This window comes from Aquarana catesbeiana, linkage group LG12, assembly GCF_042186555.1.
Source record: "Aquarana catesbeiana isolate 2022-GZ linkage group LG12, ASM4218655v1, whole genome shotgun sequence".
Lineage (NCBI taxonomy): Eukaryota > Metazoa > Chordata > Amphibia > Anura > Ranidae > Aquarana > Aquarana catesbeiana.
The window spans coordinates 241,939,116-241,956,521 of NC_133335.1; the positions used below are offsets into that span (position 1 = coordinate 241,939,116).

A 17,406-nucleotide genomic window follows, 5' to 3' on the forward strand; every position below is an offset into this window, starting at 1 on the left:
GGCTGTAACATAACAAAATGTGGAAAAAGTGAAGCGCTGTGAGTACTTTCCGGATGCACTGTATGTAATAAATATTATACATTTTATTAAAGTGACATCAAAGGAGCAGTGGAAACAAACTGAGAATTAAAAAAGGTTTTAAACTTGCGGCAGACGAGACCGATTCACCGGATTACATTGAGCTCCATAAATCGGGGGGGGGCTCATCCCAGGCTGACACGACCCGCAGGGTCACTATAGATGAAAAATTCTCATTATAAATCCTATAAAAGCCCGCAGAGTGAGGAGCAGTATACGTCATTGGCAACATGGAAATGCTGCGTATTATATTCTGCTGAGAACCCTGAGATCATGTATAAAACCTGTATGAGAGGATAGCGGGTGCCTCCACGGGGGGGGGGGGGGGGGGGGATCTGGGATAATCATTTCCAATGCAGGAATGCTGGAGGAAGATTCTGGTCTATGGTCATCGCAGACTGGTGAATGGGTCTTGCTTATATTTGGCCTTCCCTGGCCCACTCCCCCTTCATTATCAGGCTAATTATATTTTTAAATAAAACCTTTCAATTTTCATTTTTCATTGCATGCCTCTCATTCATTGCACTCTGTGATGTCATCACTGGGCCTCTGTGCTTCTCTATGTAATGCAGGAAGATCATGGCTCGTGAGAGGGGCCGGCAGGGGGCTGTACACATCTTCCTGATAACATCACAGCACCCGGTTTCGGTTCTCCTCTCAAGAGCTCTCAGCCCGATAGAAGGAGTGGGCCGGTTATGCAAATATTAGAACGCTTTGTTGGGTGGGCGTCGGTCTGGAGGAGTGGGCATTCCTAGGCAGATTGTCATTTGCATACAGACCACCCACTTGTGATGCACAAGCAGTGGGCAGCAGTGGCGGGCCGTAGTGCAGGGCGCAGGGGCGCCGCCCCCCCCCCCCCAATCCATGCATCTGGCCCCCTAATCTATATGCAGGGCACCGGACCATGGATTCCAATGGGGTTTTTCTTTTTTAGAAGCACATGATTAGAGCCTGAGGCTCTAATAGGCTGTAAAAAAGGGTGGGCTCAGGGAGTAGAGCACTGCGCCCTGAGCTCACCCAGTTGTGTGACAATAGTGAATGAATATTTGCTATTGTCTTCCTGATTCTCCTCCCGGCCAATCAGAAAGCTGGTCCTGAGGCCATTCACCCGATTGGCCAAGAGGAGAGGCGATCCTATTGGCCCCAAGGAGGAGGAGGGAGGGGACGCAGGGGAAGCCGCCGTGACTTTGCCCGGAGGAAGTGCAAGATGGGGCAAGTGCGGGGCTGGTGGCCGACCGACTTGGGGGAAAGTGCCTGTGACCCGACCGACTGGGGGGGTGGCAACGTGTGGATTGTTTTTCTCCCGCCCCCCAGGGGCAGGCTCTTGGGAGGAGTTATGCAAATATCAAAATGCCTTGACAGGTGGGTCTGAAGGAGTGGGTGTTCCTAGGCGGGATGAATTTGCATGCAGACCTCCCGAGGTAACACTCATGTATGACGCTGAGCCTCCATGATTGAAAGAACTGAAATCCAATGAATGAAAAGAGGTGGGGCCAGGGACAACCAGGTTATGGAGGAAAGCGCTAAATGATGCTGGGCGTCCTCCAGCCAGGAAATGAGGCGGGTTCTCTCTGACTTGTAATGCACATGGTGAGAAGCTCACAGTGTGCGGTGAAATCAGAGGAAGCCATTTCAGTCCAGGAGAGGAGCCGGTACACCTGTGCAAGACTGAAGAGAAGGTCGGAGGTCTGATTTATATGTTTTTTAATTTGGTGTTTGTGTGTTTTTTGTTTCTACTGCTCCTCACTCCTCGAGACCTTGGTTGTTACTTTGAAAAAAGCGCAGATTATTTATGATACAATGTTTCTGTAGTGGTGCAGATACTGCTTATTGAAGGGAAAGGTGTTCTGCACGTGTAGAGTTGTTTGGTCTCCTCTGCACACTCAGTGATCCTCTGTTATTGTCTCTTTATTGGTTGTGCTCTGCGGGTTCCTCTAACAGAATTCCCCTGAGATTGTCTATAAGGGAAACGTCTTGCTGGCCGACTGGAAAATACATTCAGCTTATCTAGAGGTATATATATGAAATATTCGACGGGCAATTTGCCCAACGTTTGCTCAATACTGGGGCTCCTCTGGGCATCGGAGCTGCAACATTGTAACAATTAATTATTACAAGTCGAAGCCGCCACCAAACCACCAAGCCAGTCCAACACTTCATCACACCCCCCCCCATTTCAGGAAGGGCTACAAAACCAGATGGAGGTTCTACCCCTTCCCCCGCCCCATCCAAAACTAAAGCAGCACTCCGCCCTAAAGGCTTGAGTATGGATGGATCAAGATAAACGAGCTGTTATAAATGTGTATCGATTGTTCTCGGTTTTCCTTGATAACATGCAAATTAGCAGTTTTTTTCCCGCCACCCCCTAATGATGGCATCACATCCCCATCCCCCCCCCCCCCCCCGATGGGCTGAAGCTAATTCTGGAGTCATCTGTTGGAGAATGACACCATGGGGTGAGGCTGGGCTTTGCCCAAGAAGTTGCACATACTCACTGCTTAGGCTCTTCACCGCGCTGCCAGAGGAGTGACGGAGTATCAACTGAACTCTCTCCCCTCCCCCTTGTGACAGCGCTGGAGAACCTGCAGCGGCAAAGCCAGGTTCATTTTAATGGGGGGGGGGGACAAGGACACAAATTACTATGGGGGAAATCTAGCACCTTAAAGCTGAATTTCGGGGTTAAAATACAGTTACCCTTACAGAGTCCCCCCCCCCCCCATACTGCAAGGGTAAATGCCCCTTTTTGTCTGGAGTACCAATTAAAAAAGCACTTTTACTTGCGTTGTCCCCTGCAGGCTCCTCCTCGCTGTGCGACCGCTTCCCCAGAGCCACTTCTATTTAGCAGTCTGTCCATCAATCGCACTCTGATGTCATCATGTACAATGCAGGACCGGCAGCCCTACATTGTAAGCGAGGACACTGAGGGCCCGCCCACAACCCACAAAGAGAAAGGAATCGCGCCGGAGGAGCATCAGGTAAGTTACATAAAAGCGCTTTTTAATGTTCCCCTAGATGAGCATATAATCTGTGCAGTGCAGGTAGAGTCTCGGAGCTTTAAAGCGTATTTAAAAAAAAAAAAAAAAAAAAATATTTTTGTTTTGGGTGGAGGATAGAAATGTAGTTCTGAGCTTCCAAATCAGAATTCTGAGATTGCAAGATATAACAGGGGAATCACAGGAGATTCAGACCAGTAGAGGTTTCTCCAGAGAGCGTCAGTGAAGTTGATTAGCGTGGCAAAGAATTCTAAAATTCAAGGTCAAAACTGAGTTTTAAAGTCAGAATTCTGAGATTTAATTCCTAGGTTAAAAATTTTCGTTCGGAAAGTAAAAGTCAGAATTCTGAGATTTATAAAATCCAAATTCTGAGATTAAAAGTCATAACTCTGAGATTCAAAGTCAGAAATTTGAGATTCAAAATCTAAAGTCTGAAATTAAAAGTCAGAAATCTGAGATTCAAAATCCAAATTCTAAGATTAAAAATCAAATCTCTGAGATTTGTAGTCAGAATTCTGAGATTGAAAATCAAAAGTCTGAGATTAAAAGCCATAACTCTGAGATTCAAAGCCAGAATTCTGAGGCTAAAAGTTACAATTCTGAGATTAAAATTCAGAACTCTGAGATTCGGCATCTAAAGTCTGAGAATAAAAGTCAGAATTCTGAGATGCAAAGTCAGAATTCTGAGATTCAAGATCCAAATTCTGAGATTTAAAGTCAGAACTCTGAAATTCAAAATCTAAAGTCTGAAACTAAGAGTCAAAATTCTGAGATTCAAAATCAAAAGTCTGAGATTAAAAGTCATAACTCTGAGATTCAAAGCCAGAATTCTGAGGCTGAAAGTTAAAATTCTGAGATTAAATGTCAGAACTCTGAGATTCAACATCTAAAGTCTGAGAATAAAAGTCAGAATTCTGAGATGCAAAGTCAGAATTCTGAGATGCAAAGTCAGAATTCTGAGATTCAAAATCAAAAGTCTGAGATTAAAAGTCAGAACTCTGAGAGTCCAAGCCAGAATTCTGAGGCTAAAAATGAAAATTCTGAAATTAAAAGTCAGAACTCTGGGATTTGAAATCTAAAATCTGAGATTAAAAATCAAAATTCTGAGATTAAAAGTCAGATCTCTGGGATCCATAGACTGAAAATAAAAGTCAGAATTCTGAGATTCAAAGTTAGATTTCTGAGATTAAAAGTCAGATCTCTGAGATTCAGAGTCAGAATTCTCAGATTAAGGTCAGAATACTGAAAAAACATCGCAACCAGGTTGCATGGTATAAAAATACTAAGCGATCCGGTGCAGGCAAACACAATGCGCTTGTGACCTCCATTTGGGGTGTTGTTAACTTTTTATTGACACCCGCTGCAGATCACAAATGTACTGCGTTCCTGTGCGATTAAGCTGCAGGCATGGTGTGAACCGGCCGTACGTCTCCTATAAATATTAACATTCAGAGGCTGATACTCCCAGCTGTGCCCATCCAAAACTGAAATTCCTGCATCACGCGAAGTCAGGCTTTGAGAATTAAAAATAGACACACATCATGACAACCGCGTCCGGGAGAGAAGGACAGACATTTCGGGGTCCGCCTTTAGCGCTGCGACACCCGAAATGCACGTCCCCGAAGCAGCCGTGTCCCTGAATGGATCGTCGCTCCGCCTTAAAGCGTCCTTGTCTCTTTTGTTACATTCCAAAGCGTCAAACAGTATATTGCAGAACGTTGAGGAGCCAACGCAGGGAGCCTCCGGGCGGTCTGCGCCCCACATTCATCAAAAGGTCTTTGTGCAAAGCCGTCACCTCCGACGCGTTTCGCAAGTCTTTAAAGGTGTAGTCTCTGACATGAGGTAGAGTGCGGAGTTCTCTCGCAGGTGAGGGGCCGTATTGTCCAGATGAGGGATTGCACTGTAGTAATGAGATTTCCTGTTAAGAAAAAAAAAAAATAATAGAGGAAGTTATTTTAAAGGAAAACATTGTAACACTTATTGTTCAGACATCCCATGTGTGAGAAATAACCTGCTAATATAACAATTTTGTGAAAAAGAAAAATCTTGAATTTGCAAAGAATTGTGGGAAAAATTACAACTTCAAAAAACTCCCCATGCCTCTTACTAAATACCTTGGAATGTCTACTTTCCAAAAAGGGGTCATTTGGGGGGTATTTGTACTTTTCTGGCATGTTAGGGTCTCAAGAACTTAGATAGGCCGTCAGTAATTCAGGTGTGATCAATTTTCAGAGATTGGTACCATAGATTGTGGACTCTATAACTTTCACAAAGATCAAATAATATACACCGATTTGGGTTATTTTTACCAAAGATATGTAGCGGTATAAATTTTGGCCAATACATTTTGCTAAATTTTATAACAGAAATGAAGAAAAATGCATTTTTTTACAGAATGTTTGGTCTTTTTTCTTTTATAGCACAAAAAATAAAAAACTCAGCGGTGATTAAATACCACCACAAGAAAGAAAAAAAGGACAAAAATTTCATATGGGTACAGTGTTGCCTGACTGAGTTATTGTCATTCAAAATGTGAGAGCACCAAAAGCTGAAAATAGGTCTGGTTAGGAAGGGGGTTTAAGTGTCCAGTGGTCAAGTGGTTAAAGTTCATGTGTGTGTAAAGGCAGGCGTCCCAATACTTTTGGCAATATAGTGTAGCTCTGTCTGGCTGTAAGGGTAAAATTCGGGTGAGGGGCTCAAGAAACTGCGTCTGTTTTTACCCCCTCCCCCCAAGCCTTCTGTGTAAAAGAGAGTGAAGGTTGCAGGAACGGCCACAAAGGCAGGTAAGCATGATGTCTTTTCTTTTCCAGCCTCTTTAAGATAAAGGGTTAAACATCCAAAAAAGAAATGAAACCTTTATTGCTGTGATTGCAATGCCCCCCGACGCGTTACGTCCCCAAATACGTCCGTTGCCCATTCTGCAGCTGTCATTGCGTGTCCCGATTTCCCCTCCGCCGTCAGAACAGACAATTCACTCAGCGATTTATTCCCGCCATTACAATGGACTCCTTAACTTGATTGGCACTCCAACCTGTAATCTGATGTGATGTCGGTGAGCACAGCGGGGTCCCACCTTAATGAGCTCAGCTCTGCGGCTATTACAGCTTAAAGAGGGACTCCGGGAACAGAGGAAAAGCTGCAGTATTTGGTGGTGCAAATATAAAATGTATCACTGTGAGACCTGCTTCACACCCAGAATCGCTCTACTTCAGATCAGTGCGATTTTCCCCATCCGATTTAATTGTTGGCTTGCAATTTAACAAACAGTCTATGCAAGTCGCAACGAATTCCCCCCCCAAAAAAAGTACTGCTGGGGCCGCAACAATTTGAACTGTTCCATTTCCGGCAGTGGAGTGCGACTTGTCATGCGATTTTGAACGGTGACAGATCACACTGGTGTGGACCAGGGCTGCAGCTGAACTCCCGGCAGATGTAAAAGCAGATATGTTATCGCCAATACATTTTTTGCTAAATGTTGAATGCAAAGACCAGAATCTGACCTGGTATTGCAGTTCCTGTACAGCAGGGCTGGAGTGTAAGCGTAGGAAGCGGCACAAGGAGCCAATCAAGCTCACCTGCTGACAAGAAGCGTGCTGATAGTAGACATGTGCACTGCTGAAAAATTTGTTCGTTTTCCCTTCGTTTTTATTTTTTTTTTCTGTTTTTCGGGTCATTCGTTATGATAACAATTCCAAAATTCCTACATTTGTAAAATCTTCGAATTTACGATTTTACAAATTTACGAATTTATGAATTTTAAAAATTAACAAATTTACGATTTTTTAAATTTACGAATTTTCGAATTTACGAATTTTCAAGCTTACGATTGTACAATTTTACCTATTTACGAATTTTCTAATTTACGAATTCTTGAATTTACGATTTTACAAATTTACGAAATGATGAATTTTCTCATTTACGATTTTACGAATTTTTGAATTTAAGATTTTACGAATTTTTCAAATTTACAATTTTACGAATTTACGTTTTTCTGAATTTACAAATTAACGATTTTACAATTTTACGAATTGATGGTTTTACGAACTTACGAATTATCCAATTTACAAATTTACAAATCTGTGGATTTTCGAATTTTTGAATTTACGAATTTACGAATTTTTCAAATTTACGATTTTATGAATTTACGTTTTTCTGAATTTACAAATTTACGATTTTACAATTTTACGAATTGACGGTTTTACGAACTTACAAATTACGAATTTATGGATTTTCGAATTTACGATCTTACAAATTTTCGAATTGACGAAAATTCGTAAAATTGTAAATTCGTAAATTTGTGAAATCAAAAATTCGAAAATAAGAAAGAGAATCCAAAAACATTACTAACTAACTAATAATAACAACCGTAACTATTAAATGATAGGTATTGGAATTTCCTTTCAAATTTGGATGTTAGTGAACGTAACGAATACAAATTTATCCGAAGTTACGAATTATCCCGAAATAACGAATGCTGCATCTAAACAAATGGAAAGGAACTAATTAATAATAAATAGTAATAATAATAATAAAAAGTTTTTATTACTATTACTTATTATTATTAATTTGTTAAGTTCAATTCGTTTAGATGCGGCATTCATTATTTCGGGATAATTCGTAACTTCGGATAAATTTGTATTCGTTACGTTCACTAAAATCCAAATTTGAAAGGAAATTCCAATACCTATAATTTAATAGTTAGTAATAGTTAAGTTATTATCAGTTAGGTTATTATTTCAGACTTTCAAATTTTCGGGTTTTCGGATTTCGAATTTACGAATATTCAGAAAAATTTGTTAAACGGGTTTTCGTTAATTCGGATATTTCCCAATTAACGTATTTGTCGAAATTTGTTAAATAAATTAATTCCGAACTAAACGAATTGCACATGTCTACCTGATAGAAGGAGAGAGCAGAGTTTGAGAGATGAGCTCATCGGTCTGCTGCTTCTCCTTTCACTGTCCAATCACAGACTGGGGGGGGAGGGACATAGGCGGCTTAAAGGAGTTGTAAAGTCTCATGGTTTGCATTCTATGCATTAAGGTGAAAAACCTTCTGCTCTGCAGCACCCCCACCCTTGTACTTAACTGAACCTGATCTTTCCAGCGATGGGGACGAGCCCAGCTGCTGTCTCGGGTTCTCATTGGATAGATTGATAGCAGCGGGAGCCAATCAATCAAATCCAGTGACACGGGAGATTGCGGGGGGGGGGGGGGGGGGGGCGGTGGCGGAGCCGTGTCCTGCTGTCAGTGTCAATGGATGCAGCAGCAGGACTTGGGAGCGCGCCCGCATGGGTGCCCCCATGGGGCCTTCCATGGGGGCACTCGATGAAGAGGAGGAGCCAGGAGTGCCGCCGGGGTGACCCCAGAAGAGGAGGATCGGGGCAAAACCCTTACACAGCGCAAAACCCTTACAAAACCCTTGCACTGAGCAGGTAAGTATAACATGTTATTAAAAAAAAAAAAAAAAAAACCTTTACAACCCCTTTAAAGGAAATGGGTTGAATGATGCTGATCGTCAGACCGAGGACATCTATTGGCAGAAAAAAGTACTGCGGGGGAAATCCTTAGCTAGACTGAAGCTGAACATTGTAGCAAAGGCTGGTTTTGTTTTGTTACATTTTATTGGGCGATGTATTTTTTTTACTTGTTGTTTTTGGCTGCTTTCAAAGAAATCGCCATTCTTTGACATTAAAACTTGAAAGCTTGAAATGAGAACTAATTGGCACTGCAACTTAGAATGCACCAAAGCCATTGGAACGCCATGAATGTTGCCCCCCCCCCCCCCAGTATGGTGAATCCAAAAAGAAATGACTGTCTCTGTTGTCATCACTGTGGACTGTTGGGCGTGCTAATCAATCCTTGTGTATACTGTATACCCCTTCTGGGCTAGATTTATGGGGGGGGGGACTAGGGACGCACCAATACCGGTATTGGTATCGATACCAAGCATTTGCCCAAATGTTCCCAGTACCGAAACTTTGCGGTGCAATCTGCGTCATTACAAAAATGAATGAACGCAAGTCGCAGTGCAGAGAATCGCACGAGATTCCCCCCCCCCACTGTTCCTGTGTTTATAGAGAAACAGTTTAAAGCGCCATCTAGTGGGCAGTTAAAAAAAAAAACGTTAGAACTCGCAGTACATATCTGGCCACATGCAAAATAATCTACATGGGTGTCCCGGTCCGCCGACGATAGCAAACCACGGCCGCTGGAGATGCTCACAGGGCTGGGGGGAGATGTAGAGGCGGTCCGTCCCCCAAGCTGACATCATTTCCCGCCCCCCAAGCTGACATCACTTCCGCCCTATACCCACGGGAGTCCCTGAACTTCTCCCCCAGCCCTGTGAGCGCCCTGATTTTCTACCGTCGGCGGACCGGGACACCAACCTCGATTATTTTTCATGTGGCCAGATATGTACTGCGAGTGCTAACATTTTTTTTTAAACTGCCCACTAGACGGCGCTTTTCCCTTTCTATATATACACACGCAGGAGCAGTGGGGGTAATCGCATGTGATTCGGGCATGAATCGCACCCCATTCCTGTTCAAATCGCATGCAAATTCTTTTGCAGTGCGATTTGAACCAATTTTTTTGCCCTCGTATTAACGCAAATGGCACCACAAAGTATCGGTGCTCAGTATCGGCGAGTACTTGACTGAAAGTATCGGTACTTGTACTCGCTGATAATAAAAAAAAAATAAAAAAAAAACAGTATCGGTGCAAGCCAATCTGGAACCAGAGGGGCTAGAAAATCCGGGTAACTAAGCCCAACAGCAAAAATGTAGCAGCTTAGCGATCCTTAGATGTTGTGGAGGAGAGCGCAGAGTGACAGAGAGATGATTTCCTGTTAAAAGTTTGTATTTTAAAACAGAAAAATACCACATTTGGCCACTAGATGGGGCTAACTATCATTTTTTATGATAGTTAGCCCCATCTAGTGGCGGAATGTGGTATTTTTCTGTTTTAAATGAATGGAAAACATTCAACCAGCACTGGAAATAGCCCAATAACATTTGTTGGCTCCTCCTGTTAGCACAGAATGAGCCTACATGCACTTTCACTGGGCGATTCGCTATGCAATTTTTTTGTATAAATCGACCCTTTGGTATTGGAAATAAAATTTTTTTAGTTTTATTCCCCGTTTCAGGTGAAAATATGAAAGAACAGCAGAAATTCACCCTGGCTGCAGTTTTTGATACATCCTCTAGGGTTGGCAGCGGTGGGGGTCCTGATCCTTGTCTGCTCTTTGCGGGCAGCATGGAGTTCCCCTTTAAGTCTCAGGCGGCTTCTGTTTCCTTTTCTAGTACAAGGGTGTCACAGGTCATCTTTTCATGTATTCCCCGGGTCTGATCTGCTGGGGCTGATATGAAATGCTGTTTAAACTGCCTGATTTCCTGAGGACATGGAGCGCCGTGAATATTTCATGACTTTGTTTTTTTCACTGCGGCGAGATGAGCAACCCGCGAGGTCAGCGCCATCAAACCCCCCCCCACCCCACCCCCTCCCGCCCCACAGAGGAAAGCAATTACAGAGTGTGCATGCTGTGCAGGATTAAAGTGGACCTGTCATTAACTTTGCAAGGCTATGTGAATAACTAGCCACCAATCCGTGATCAACGCCAAGAAGGGCTGAACCCCCCCCACCCCCCCCCCCCCCCCGGCTATGCTCTGTATTCACCTGACTGTCATATACTGTATATACACTCACCGGCCACTTTATTAGGTACACCTGTCCAGTTGCTCGGTAACACAAATTGCTAATTAGCCAATCAATAACAAAACTTTTTAATATTATTATTTATTATTAATTTGTTCCATTCGCTTGGATACGGCATTCGCTATTTCGGATAATTCGTAACTTCGGATAAATTCGTATTTGTTACGCTCACCGACAGCCAAATTTGAAAGGAAATTACAATACCTGTAATTTAATAGTTAGTTACTATTTCAGATTTTCGAATTTTCGGGTTTTTGGATTTTCAAATTTCGAATTTACAAATTTCTGAATTTTCCAATTTACGAATGTACGAATTTACGAATTGCGATCATAACGAATGACCCGAAAAATGAAAAAAAAAAAAATAAACGAATGACACGGAAACGAAAAAAACGAACACATTTTTTGTCAGTGCACATGTCTAACTGGTTGTTAGGGACACCGGTAGCCACTCGCTCCCTAACAACCATGTTTGTTTCCTGCCGGTGTTTTTGCGTTGCACGTTTTCTGTGTTTTTTTTTTTTTTTGCGTCTGCTATCTGCGGTTGGGGTGCTATTAAGAAATAATGGCACAGCAAGCGTGTTGCGTATATTAGTGCGTTTTTTGTGCGTTTGTTCGTTTCCCGTTATGCCCAGCCCCGTGTGAACGGGGGGGTCCTCAGCAAATCATCCTCTTTTTTTGTAGCCCGGGTATATAACCCGGGTATACAGCCCGGGTATATAGCTTTACTATATAGAAGGATTACAGGTCAGCTGGTTTGCGGTCTGGATGTTGGGTTTTTTTTTTGGCGCCGCTCTTCTTGATGACCCTTTTTAATGAGCCGATCAATGCGGCGGAATCCTAACGATCTTGATTAATGAATTATCTTGATGAAGCGTTCGGCGCTCCCATTACCGGCGCTCTAATTGCAGCGGGTAGATGGAGCCCTTAAGAGTCTCGGGATGGCGCCTCTCTCTCTCCCGGTCATTAAATCGCACACCGCTGTGGACTGGCGGCCCGCAGGGAAGAAAAGGGCGCTATTTATGGGGGTTCTATTATTGCCAATTTATTCTTTTTATAGGGAACTTCTAATTAAAAAGAGAGAGAGAGCGTCTTCCTATCAGGGGGTCTCGCTGATAATTTCCATTCCAGAATGGAAGAACTCTCCTCCGGGTACAATATGTATAAATTGCAGATTCCTGCCCGCTTCTGTCCTGGAGGCACGGAAACACAACCGTTCCAAAAAAAACGAAGGGCATCTTTAGCGCAGGGCAAAAGGGGCAGCTACCCTGGGCCCAGTCATTGTTTTTTTTGCGGGCCCAGAGCAACTGCCCCTTCAGCCCACGCTGCCCGCAAATATTTGATAACTGGAATCTACGGGGGGGGGGGGGGGGGGGCAAGAAAATGTTTACATGTGTCCGAACAATGATAAAGATGATCCTGTATACAGCAGCCGGATCATTTGTTCAGAAAAGCTCCACCTTTTGTCATTAAAATTCCATTATGAGCTCCGGTCAGTGAGTTTTGCCTGCGCTGAGATGGCATCATCAGTTTGGTTTGCTGCAGACAGGAGGAAGCATTTCCTCAGTCTCCTCCTCCCCCTAGTGGTCAGATGTAACATTGTAACTTTGTAGCAAGCCAGTTCAAGGATACCATGGGGAAGGGGAAGGGGGGAGTAAAGGAAACCATGAAGAAGGGGAAGGGGGGGAGTAAAGGAAACCATGGGGAAGGGGAAGGGGGGGAGTAAGGAAAACCATGGGAAGGGGAAGGGGGGGAGTAAAGGAAACCATGGGGAAGGGGAAGGGGGGAGTAAAGGAAACCATGGGGAAGGGGAAGGGGGGGGAGTAAAGGAAACCATGGGAAGGGGAAGGGGGGGAGTAAAGGAAACCATGGGGAAGGGGAAGGGGGGGAGTAAAGGAGGAAACCATGGGGAAGGGGAAGGGGGGGGAGTAAAGGAAACCATGGGGAAGGGGAAGGGGGGAGTAAGGAAACCATGGGGAAGGGGAAGGGGGGGGGAGTAAAGGAAACCATGGGGAAGGGGAAGGGGGGGAGTAAAGGAAACCATGGGGAAGGGGAAGGGGGGGGGGGGGTAAAGGAAACCATGGGGAAGGGGAAGGGGGGAGTAAAGGAAACCATGGGGAAGGGGGGGGAGTAAAGGAAACCATGGGGAAGGGGGGGAGTAAAGGAAACCATGGGGAAGGGGGGGAGTAAGGGAAACCATGGGGAAAGGGAAGGGGGAGTAAAGGAAACCATGGGGAAGGGGAAGGGGGGAGTAAAGGAAACCATGGGGAAGGGGAAGGGGGGGGGGGTAAAGGAAACCATGGGGAAGGGGAAGGGGGGAGTAAAGGAAACCATGGGGAAGGGGGGGGAGTAAAGGAAACCATGGGGAAGGGGAAGGGAGGGAGTAAAGGAAACCATGGGGAAGGGGAAGGGGGGAGTAAAGGAAACCATGGGAAGGGGGGGAGTAAAGGAAACCATGGGGAAGGGGGGGAGTAAAGGAAACCATGGGGAAGGGGAAGGGGGGGAGTAAAGGGAAACCATGGGGAAGGGGGGGAGTAAAGGAAACCATGGGGAAGGGGAAGGGGGGGGAGTAAAGGAAACCGTGGGGAAGGGGAAGGGGGGGGAGTAAAGGAAACCATGGGGAAGGGGAAGGGGGGGAGTAAAGGAAACCATGGGGAAGGGGAAGGGAGGAGTAAAGGAAACCATGGGGAAGGGGGGGAGTAAAGGAAACCATGGGGAAGGGGGGGAGTAAGGAAACCATGGGGAAGGGGAAGGGGGGGAGTAAAGGAACCATGGGGAAGGGGGGGAGTAAAGGAAACCATGGGGAAGGGGAAGGGGGGAGTAAAGGAAACCATGGGGAAGGGGAAGGGGGGGAGTAAAGGAAACCATGGGGAAGGGGGGGAGTAAAGGAAACCATGGGGAAGGGGAAGGGGGGGAGTAAAGGAAACCATGGGGAAGGGGGGGAGTAAAGGAAACCATGGGGAAGGGGAAGGGGGGAGTAAAGGAAACCATGGGGAAGGGGAAGGGGGGGAGTAAAGGAAACCATGGGGAAGGGAGTTTAGGAAGGGGGGTAAAGGATAGTGGTGGGCCGGACTGTGCATGAGGGTATACCAACCAGTCTACCTGTACAGGTTGTACAAAAAATTCGCCCCCAACAGTCCTGAGGACATTCGATGAATTGACGAATGTTGTTCGAAAGTATTTCAAATTTTCGTTTACATTTAACCATTTACTTACCGGGCATTGCCCCCCCCCCCCCCCGCCCTGGACAATTTTCAGCTTTCAGCGCTGTCACACTTTGAATGACAGTTATGCGGTCGTGTAACACTGTACACATATATATATATTGTAAAGCGCTGCGCAACTGACGGCGCTATAAAAATCCTGTATTATAATAATATGACATTTTAATCATTTTTTTAGACAGATAGAGATTTCTTTTGTTGGTATTTAATCCCCAATGGGGTTTTTATTTTTTGCTAAACAAACAAAAAATTACAGAATGTTTTGAAAAAAAAAAAAGTTTTACTTATTTGCAAAATTTTATGACAGAAACTAAGTAATTTTTCTTCTTGACTGATGTGCGCTGGTGAGGCTGCACTGATGGGTACTGATGAGGCTGTACTGATGGGCACTGGTGAGGTGGCACTAATGGGCACTGATGAGGCTGTACTGATGGGTACTGATGAGGTGGCACTGATGAGGCTGTACTGATGGGCACTGATGAGGTGGCACTGATGGGCACTGAAGAGGCTGTACCGATGGGCACTGATGAGGCTGTACCGATGGGCACTGATGAGGTGGCACTGATGAGCACTGATGAGCTGCACTGATGGGCACTGATTGAGGTGGCACTGATGGGCACTGATGAGGCTGTACTTATGGGCACTGATGGGCACTGATGAGGCTGTACCGATGGGCACTGATGAGGTGGCACTGATGAGAAAAAAAGTTTTTCTTAGTTTCTGTTGTAAAATTTTGCAAAAAAGTAATTTTTTTCCTGACTGATGTGCACTGATGAGGTGGCACTGACGGGTACTGGTGAGGCAGCACAGTTGGGCACTAATAGGCTGCTCTGACGGGCACTGGTAGGTTGCACTGATGAGGCTGCACTGTTGGGCACTGATAGACAACACTGGTGGGCACTGATGAGGTGGCACTGATGGGTACTAATGATGAGGCACTGATGAGGCTGTACTAATGGGCACTGATGAGGTGGCACTGATGAGGCTGTACTGATGGGCACTGATGAGGGTTGCACTGATGGGCCCTGATGAGGCTGCACTGATGGGCAGTGATGAGGCGACACTCATGGACACTGATGAGGTGGCACTGATGGGCACTTATGAGGCTGTATCGATGGGCACTGATGAGGTGGCACTGATGAAGAAAAAAGTTTTTCTAAGTTTTTGTTATTAAATTTTGCAAATAAGTAATTTTTTTCTTGACTGATGGGCACTGATGAGGCTGTACTGATGGGCACTGATGAGGCTGTACTGATGCACTGTTGGGGCGTCTCTGATGATCAGTGTCCTGATTACCTGTACAGTCTCCCCTGTGAAGAAATGCCGCTGATTGGCTCTCCTCCCCCCATCCTCTGTCAGTGTGAGGAGAGGAATGCGAATAACTGACATTTCCTTGTACATGTGATGAGATGTGATTGGACACAGCTGATCACATGGGTAAAGAGCCTCGTCATCGGCTCAGGGACAGAGCACACCAACGATCGTCAGGTGCTGAGAGTAGGAAGACATCACCCCAGGATGATAGCGCTCTCGCCCGCCGCTCATCATTTGACAATACAGAGGGTGGGAAGCAGTTAACATTTCATTTTGGAATGATTGGACTTCCCCACCGCTAGAAATTCGTTCTCCCCGTGTATGGCCAGAATTATTCTCCATCGTCTGCGATTTACGTCTTCATCACAGCAAAGACCGAGATCAATAATCAGCCAATTACAGCTCTGACACTAATGCCGTGTGATGACCACATAGATAATAATCAGTCTGATTTACACACCTAGATACAGTGCCTGGAAAAAGTATTCATACCCCTTGAAATTCCCCACATTTTGTTACAATCAAAAAACGTAAATATATTTTATTGGGATTTTATGTGATAGACCAACACAAAGTGTCACATAATTGTGAAGTGGAAGGAAAATGATAAATGATACAAATAAATATGTGAAAAGTGTGTGGGGGGAGGGGCATTTGTATGGCGCCCCCCGGAGTCAATACTTTGTAGAACCCCCTTTCTCTACAAGTCTTTTTGGGGATGTCTCTACCAGCTTTGCACATCTAGAGAGGACATTTCTGCCCATTCTTCTTTGTAAAATATCTCAAGCTCTGTCAGATTGGATGGAGAGCGTCTGTGAACAGCAATTTTCAAGTCTTGCCACAGATTCTCAATGTGATTTAGGTCTGGACTGTGACTGGGCCATTCTAACACATGAATATGCTTTGATCTAAACCATTCCATTGTAGCTCTGGCTGGATGTTTCGGGTCGTTGTCCTGCTGGAAGGTGAACCTCCGCCCCAGTCTCAAGTCTTTTGTAGACTCTAACAGGTTTTCTTCTAAGATTGTCCTGTATTTGTCTCCATCCATCTTCCCATCAACTCTGACCAGCTTCCCTGTCCCTGCTGAAGAAAACCATCCCCACCACATGATGCTGCCACCACCATGTTTCACGGTGGGGATGGTGTGTTCAGGGTGATGTGCAGTGTTAGTTTTCCCCACACATAGCGTTTTACTTTTAGACCATAAAGTTGAATTTTGGTCTCCTCTGACCAGATCACCTTCTTCCACATGTTTGCTGTGTCCTCCACATGGCTTCTCACAAACTACAAACAGGACTTCTTATGACTTTCTTTCACCAATGTCTTTCTTCTTGTCACTCTTCCATAAAGGGCAGATTTGTGGAGAACACGACTAATAGTTGTCCTGTGGACAGATTCTCCCACCTGAGCTGTGGATCTCTGCAGCTCCTCCAGAGTTACCATGGACCTCTTGGCTCTTCTCTGATGAATGTTCTCCTTGCCCGGCCGGTCAGTTTAGGTGGACGGCCATGTCTTGGTAGGTTTGCAGTTGTGCCATACTCTTTCCATTTTCCGATGATGGATTGAACAGAGCTCTGTGAGATGATCAAAGCTTGGGAGATTTTTTTATAATCTAACCCTGCTTTATACTTCTCCACAACTTTATCCCTGACCTGTCTGGTGTGTTCATTGGCCTTCATGATGCTGTTTATTCACTAAGGTTCTCTAACAAACCTCTGAGGGCTTCACAGAACAGCTGTATTTATACTGAGATGAAATGACACACAGGTGGACTCTATTTACTAATTAGGTGACTTCTGAAGGCAATTGATCCACTAGATTTTAGTTAGGGGTATCAGAGTAAAGGGGGCTGAATACAAATGCCCCCCCCCACACACTTTTCACATATTTATTTGTATAATTTATCATTTTCCTTCCACTTCACAATTATGTGACACTTTGTGTTGGTCTATCACATAAAATCCCAATAAAATACATTTACATTTTTGGTTGTAACATGACAAGATGTGGGAAATTTCAAGGGGTATGAATACTTTTTCCAGGCACTCTATAATGAGGATGGAGATCAAGCAGCGCCAT

At 44.8% G+C, this 17,406-nt stretch overlaps 1 protein-coding gene across 1 annotated transcript in view; it reads right to left on the reverse strand.

The window, feature by feature from the left end:
* Nucleotides 1–4,237: 4,237 nt before the first annotated feature.
* LOC141114390 (urotensin-2 receptor-like) overlaps nt 4,238–17,406 on the reverse strand; it is a 61,666-nt gene continuing 48,497 nt past the window's right edge. Inside the window, exon 2 of the mRNA XM_073608037.1 lies at nt 4,238–4,989. The gene's annotated coding sequence lies outside the window, so the exon portion shown is untranslated. The remainder of the gene's footprint in view (nt 4,990–17,406) is intronic.